Raw genomic sequence first — 7,217 nt, forward strand, 5'->3', positions numbered from 1 at the left:
GATGCCTAGGTATCCAAGGGGAGTTGTCAGGTAGGCAGTTGCATGTTCAAATGTGAGAAGCAGCAGGGAATGACTGGTCTCACCTGTTCCTGTGGAAATTGCTGCTTCCCGACTTCCCCTGGCCCTCTCCCCGCTTTGGTGCGGGCCAGGGTGAGTGTGTGTGGGGGGGTCTGTGCTCCCATGCAGAGGCCAGCGAGCCACACTTCAGCCTGGAACCCTGTCCCCGGGTGCTCTCTGCTGCGAGTCTGAACTTTATTCCTACAGGGCCTTCCCTGTAGCACCTGCATTCGCAAGTGGTGTTAGCATCTTGATTCCAAGGCAAACCCAGAACCCCCCACCAACTCCCTACATTTTATGGATAAAGTAGCACCTAGAGGCCCTCCACAGAGTGCCCAGGGCGTTCACAATGACCGTCTATCGTTCACTCCTGGATCCTTTATTGATCGCTGCCGGGGACCGTGCTCACCAGGTGGTGCTATCCTGGTGCCCCCTGGGGCTTGGGTGTTTCTCCAGGACATACTCTTCCCCCTGAGCCAGGTTACCAAAATGCTGCTTGATTGACCCTAGAATTGTGTACACAGCTATAGTCCCGTGTCATACAGAATAACTATCAGTCGGGGTGCTCCTGAAGACCCAGTGGTGACTAAGAAACGGTTTTTGCCCTCAGAAAGCTCATGGACCTTGGGGGGCTGGGGCTTTCTCAACTCCGGTCCTATAACGCTCGGAATTTCTGTTCTTAACAGAGGCTTAGTGAGGCTCTGGCCCCCTCTTTTACCTGGAAGGACAGCATTTTGAGTTTTTTATAACTATCTAGAACTTTCTATGCACGAGGCACAGAGAGAAGTGCTTTCCCACCATGAAGCAGGTGCCACTATTAGCCCCACTGGAGAAGTAAGAAAGCTGAGGCTTGAGGGTTTAAATAACCTGCCCCAGAGGGTAGCTTATGTGCAGCAGGGCTGGGGCTCTAGTCCAAGAACTTGTTTTCTTATCTGAGTTTGGACCTGTGTTCTTACCTACTCTGCCCCAAGTGGCTGCAGCCCTGTCCCTCTCACTCACCAGGAGGAAGAGACTTGGGTTCTGGTTGCTGCTCCTTCATCAATTAGCTGTGTGACCTTGGGAACCTGCCTTTGTCAGGAGGATAATCCTTAAGGTCCTTGCTACTCATGTAGGCCATGGAACTATGATTGTCCCTTCTTTCTTGAGTAGTATATGCATCAGTGGGAACCAGGCACCCAACCAATGCTTATTGATTCACCCAACTAGTATGCATGGACCATCACTCTTCTCAGGGTGGGGACACAGAAGAAAACAAGAAAGGCAAGAATTCTTGTCCTCTGGAAGTTTCAGGCTTGTCATGGGGAGGCAGGCAAGAGACAGATAAATAATTAGAATATATAATATGTCGGGGAGCAGTGTGTCCAATAGAGAAAAATGAAATAGGGAAAGGGGGATGGGGCGCCATGTGGGAAGTCTACCATTTTATTATTTTTTAATGAGACCTTTTATTTATTTATTTATTTATTTTATTTTGGCTGCATTGGGTCTTCATTGCTGTGCCTGGGCTTTCTCTAGTTGCGGTGAGTGGGGGCTACTCTTCGTTGCAGTGCGAGGGCTTTTCATTGCGGTGGCTTCTTTTGTTGCGGACCACTCTCTCTAGGCGCACAGGCTTCAGTAGTTGTGGCTTATAGGCTCTAGAGCGCAGGCTCAGTAGTTGTGGCGCACGGACTTAGTTGCTCCGTGGCATGTGGGATCTTCCCGGACCAGGCCTCGAACCCATGCCCCCTGCATTGGCAGGCGGATTCTTAGCCACTGCACAACCAGGGAAGCCCAGTCCTACGATTTTAAATAGAATGGCTGGAAAGGCCTCTCTAGGAAGGTGGCCCTTGAGTGGAGCCCTGAAGGAGGTGAAAGAAAGAGCATTGCAGGCAGAGGCAAGTACAAAGACCCTGGGACTGGCATGTGCCTGGAGCAGTCAAAGGCTAGCAAGGAGGCCCCATATGTGGAGCAGGTAAATGCAAATGGGGTCAGCAAGTACCAGGAAATCAGAGTCTCACCTGTGGGGCATGGTTAGTCCTCGAGGATTTGTAGAGCAAAGGAAATGACATGACCTGACTCATCCTTTAGCAGGGAGGCCCTGTCTGCTGTGTTGAGAACCTGCCTCAGGGGCCATGGAGAAAGCAGCTAGGAGGTCATTGCAGAGGTCTGCGTAGGCGCTGATCAGATCCCAGCAGTGCAAAGGGCGAGAGTGATCACATTCTGGATATATCTTAACATAGAAGAACCAAGACTTTCATTTAAATCTAAATAGTAATTATCAAATGTTGATTTTAGATGTATCTATTGGAACTATTTAGATACTTCCCAGAATTGCTCATGAGAACCAAAGAAGAGGTCTAGAATTTATCCTAAACTTCCTAGGACTTTTCTGAAGGATCTATGGGCTGACTGTTCACATAGAAGAGAAGATTCTATCCACTCCAAGATTTTCCATCCTCTTCTCAATCACCGTCTTCTGTGGGTTGACCACATACACAGGCAGTTCTCGGAAGGTTCCTGTGGTTCTCACAAAGGCAAAACAAACCCTTCACACCCGTCCTCCCTGCTGTGGGAAAATGTGTTGACGTTTCACTGATGCGTGGAGGCTCGAGTGAGGCGCAGCTCCTGTGGGCAGGGCCCAGACGGATGCGCCTGTCAAACCTGCTTGTCTGTGGCTGCTCAGCCAAGACTGTGGCTGCTCAGCCATCGCTTCTCAAGGACAAGGAAGGCAAGTACACAGAGTCTGTCCCCAGGAGAGCAGGTCATCATACCCAGGGAGGGTGGATAGGCCAAGAATGGGATCCAAGAGCTATCTACAGGGGAATGAGAGGGGCCGGCTTCCTCCTTATAAGGCGTGGAGGTGGTGCCTGGTTTGGGTATGAGAGGAGAAAGCAGCTCGTCCCATTTTGCTTGGTTAAATTACTTGAACATTCTCTGGCTGCTAAGTACCACCTTAAGACAGTATGGGCCATGCTGGGTGAAAGGAATGCTCTGTTTAGTACTCTTATCTCTGCAACGTTGCCCAGGACAAAAGAAAAGGAAGGAAAGTTTCTACGTTCAGGTATAAAGTGAGTAAGACCAGCTGCCTCCTATCTGTGGTAAGGGCATAGCTGGACAGTTACAATGGCACTTTGGTGCCAGATTTTAGCTGAGGGGTGCAAGGGAGCACCCCTTTTGTGCTTGGTGAGCTTCTGCCTCACACACCATATTTGTGGGTCATCAATTCCTTTAAGCTTCCTCTAACTCATTCTCCCTTTTCTGGAGTACTGTGCATGCCTGTGTGTGTGTGTGTGTGTGTGTGTGTTTATCCTTCTTCCCTACTTCACAGGCAAGCGAAGATCTGCGCCTTGGGCTTTGAGAAGAATGTTGACATGGGAAAGGGTCAAGTAGGAGGACCCACATCTTAGAGCCTCAGGGCTCTTATAATCTAAGACTCCCTCTAGAATTGCTGTAGGGTGAAAAGAGCATTTTATAGAGTTCAAAATATCCTTAGGGATCTCTGGGCTAAATTTTCTTTACTGTTAGGACTAACCTCTATTTACATTGGGGCTGAGTTGCTAAGAAACTCCCACATTTTAAATTCCCATTTGGGCACCTGTCTTGAGCTGCTTCACTGCATGAAGCAGGGACTAGCATGGCTTCTACTCAGCTACGCCCACTTATACTCAAACCCCGGTGTGGCTGACACGTACCAGGAGCCAGGGGTAGTTGGCTGAGGTTTAGAGAGACCTGTCTTCAGCTGTCCTGGTAAGGCAGCTTGTCGCTTGAGCTGGCCCTGATTTTCTGAGTTCACTTTGATGGGAGTGGGAGTCTGTGAACAGTCAGGTGTTCCTTGGGAGTCCTGTGATGCTACGGTAGGTGGTGGCAGGGGTGGCAGTCGGACTAGAAGGCGCTCCCAGGGGAGGCTGTCACCCCCTGTGACCCAGCCCAGGGAAGGTTTTCCAGCCAGTCCTGGTTGTCAGGGCATGCACGGAGACCTGGGCATCTGGAGCTCTCAGAGTTTGAGCTGCAGGCTGGAGATGTGCTCCCCGACCCAAACCCTTGGCAGCTACATCATATAATACCAGACAGCGTGCCAGGGTGTAATCTACTAAAAATAAAAGTTAGGGCTTCCCTGGTGGCGCAGTGTTGAGAGTCCGCCTGCCGATGATGCAGGGGACACGGTTTCGTGCCCTGGTCTGGGAAGATCCCACATGCCACGGAGCGGCTGGGCCCATGAGCCATGTCCGCTGAGCCTGCGCATCCAGAGCCTGTGCTCCGCAACGCGAGAGGCCACAACAGTGAGAGGCCCGCGTACCGCAAAAAAAAAAAAAAAAAAGTTAATACTCCATGAGCCCAAGTTTTTGGGTCACTGTCTTCTTGGAGCCAACTAATCCAGGGCCATTGACCCCAGTCAAAGGAAGGCATTTAGGTTCACCATTCAGGGCCAGAGTATATATTTCCCGTGTGTTTTTGAATCTTCAGGCTCAGGCTTGATGTATATTAAGGTGGATATTTTATGAGAGATTTGTGGGGAACACAGGGTTTTATAAATGTGCTCCCCTCTCCTTTATTAAGTGGAAGGTTAAGAAATCCCGTCCTGGGAGTCAGAAGCAGTTCCCTTCCCCACTGATGCAGGACTGGGCCAATCAAGTCTTCTTTCCCCACGCCCCTGCCTTTTCCAGAATTTCCCCTCTTCAGCCAGCACCTGTCAACCTGGTCCGCTCCCACCATCTCTGTGCCCGGCACACATGAGGGTTGGCTCTTCCTCGCAGGACTGAGGGAAAAGCAAGAGAGGGGACGCCTCTACTGGTCTCTGATAGTTGGTCACCCAAATCATGTCACCTGTGAGAGAGAAAGTGGGGCACGGTGAATAATCATGCTTGGACAGGAAGTATCCCAGGTGCTCCAAGACTAATGGGCACCTTATCTGGGATGACTTCCCTCTCCGTTTGATCAACTGAGTTAATTTGATTGTTTTCTGAAACAATGAGTTTATGGTTGTTATTGAACCCATGCTTGCTCATTCTAAAAAGTTTAATTAATAGATAAAAAGAAAGCAACAGATTTCCTAAAATTCTACCACCACAAATAACGAGTATTAGCATCAGGGAACAGCCTTCCAGAATCTACCTGCTCTGTTTCTCTGTTTCTATCTCTTTGTGTTTCTCTCTCTCTCTGTCTCTCTCCCACACATTCGAGTGCACACACAAACACATACACACACACTGAACAATAGACAGATGGACAGATTAGACGGATGGGTGGATAAGTATATGGATTGAGGGACTGCTAGAGAGATAGATACACTAACATCATTCAATAAAAATGAGATCCACATGTTTTCAAAGTAAAATTTTAGCTTTACTTACATTTAAAATTAAATTATGATGAAATAGTTGAATGCAGTATAAGTGTCTCTCAACTCCAAGAACCATTACTTCCCTAAAAAGTCCCACTAAGGTTAAGAGATTATGATAACCACGACAAGGTAGAGGCTTTATTTATTTTATTTTTTTATTTTTATTTTTTATTTTTTTTTTTATTTTTTTTTTTTTGTGGTACGTGGGCCTCTCACTGTTGTGGCCTCTCCTGTTGCGGAGCACAGGCTCCGGACACACAGGCTCAGCGGCCATGGGTCATGGGCCCAGCCGCTCCGCGGCATGTGGGATCTTCCCGGACCGGGGCACGAACCCGTGTCCCCTGCATTGGCAGGCGGACTCTCAACCACTGCGCCACCAGGGAAGCCCCGAGAGGCTTTATTTAAAATCGACATGCCTCCGTTGAGGCCTGGTTTTGTCACGGGCAGCCCCGAGCCCCTTGACACCACTCCACCCATTGCGGGGCTCGTCTGATATTATGATATTTCTCAAAGTTTGGGGGAAAAACTTGTTTATTGTTCCTATTTTGTGGCTGCTGCCGCTTCTTCTTCTTCTTTTTTTTTTTTCTTTACATTTTTTTGGCTCATTTTGTGAGGCACTGGGGAAGAGAGACTCTGTGAGTCTGCTTCATTCAGCACCTTTCCCATTTGGACTGGTTCTATGTGTAGAATCTGACCCAGAACCTTTGAGCTGGATGTGGCAGGAGTGGCTTCACTCACGAGGTTGTCCTCTGAGAAGGCGCAAGGGGAACCCCTAGATGCCTCGGCACACGTGGCAACGCATTCCTGGGGGTCATGGGATCAGCTGAGGGGAACAGGATGCTGGGATGAGTGAGTGTAGGGATGGAACAGAGGAGGCCAGGAGGGAATGCAAAGCTGCCCAACGGCAAAAGCACTCAGCTCCACTCAGGGCCTCCTGGGCAGGGGATGGATCTTGGCTGGGGGCGCTGGGCCATCAGGTGCCGGCAGGCCCGGCCTCCTTGGCCATGCACTGGGGCTGGGCACCTGAGATCTTATTGCTGCCCCACCGGTTTCCAGAAGGACAGGCAGGGCCTGAGAAAGCAAAGACCATGGCCTTCACCAGGCAGGGCTGGACGGGGCTTGGAAGGGCTGCTCCTGGGGTTCATCCTCTGTCCTGGGTCCTTGGGTGGTTGACCAGTTAAAATCCTCTGCTATGAAGGTTGACCAGTTAGAATCCTGTCCTGGCCCCCAAGCCACCAGCCTGGCAGCCATGGAGAAAGCGGGTCCCATCTGGCCCTCCACCTCTTGACAAGCCCACTCACACCTAGGTGCCAGGAGTGAATGTTTATTCCCCCAGGGGTATTTAAAAGAGAACCTCACAGAAGGGCAATGATCATCACAAAAGAATCACTTGGTCAAGACAGGGATTTAGGCATAAATTAGGTAGTGGGGGCCTGGAGACCCCTTGATCATGCAAAGCAGGGCCAGCTTCATAGGTGTAACCTGTCCCCAGGGCCCCGCACTTGGTTTAATGCTCTGCTGTCACTGTCTAGAAATTCTGGATACTTTTTAAACAAGGGTCCCATATTTTCACTTTGTACTGGGCTCTGTGGATTGTACAGCTGGTCCTGATGCAAGGTGGAAGGTCATCCTGATTTGGAGGGCCACACCCCAGTGATGCGAACATTTACTGGGTAGAGATCCCAGGAGCTTGAGAGCCTTCCATTCAAGTGTGTGGTTGACAGCTCGGATGTGGCTGGGCACTCCAGGACTTGGGCAAGTTTCCAAATCCCCTTTGCCCCATGTTTTAATTTCCCAGGGCTGACATAATACATTACCACAACAAAAATTTATTTGCCCT

This window comes from Phocoena phocoena, chromosome 19, assembly GCF_963924675.1.
Source record: "Phocoena phocoena chromosome 19, mPhoPho1.1, whole genome shotgun sequence".
NCBI classification, from domain to species: domain Eukaryota; kingdom Metazoa; phylum Chordata; class Mammalia; order Artiodactyla; family Phocoenidae; genus Phocoena; species Phocoena phocoena.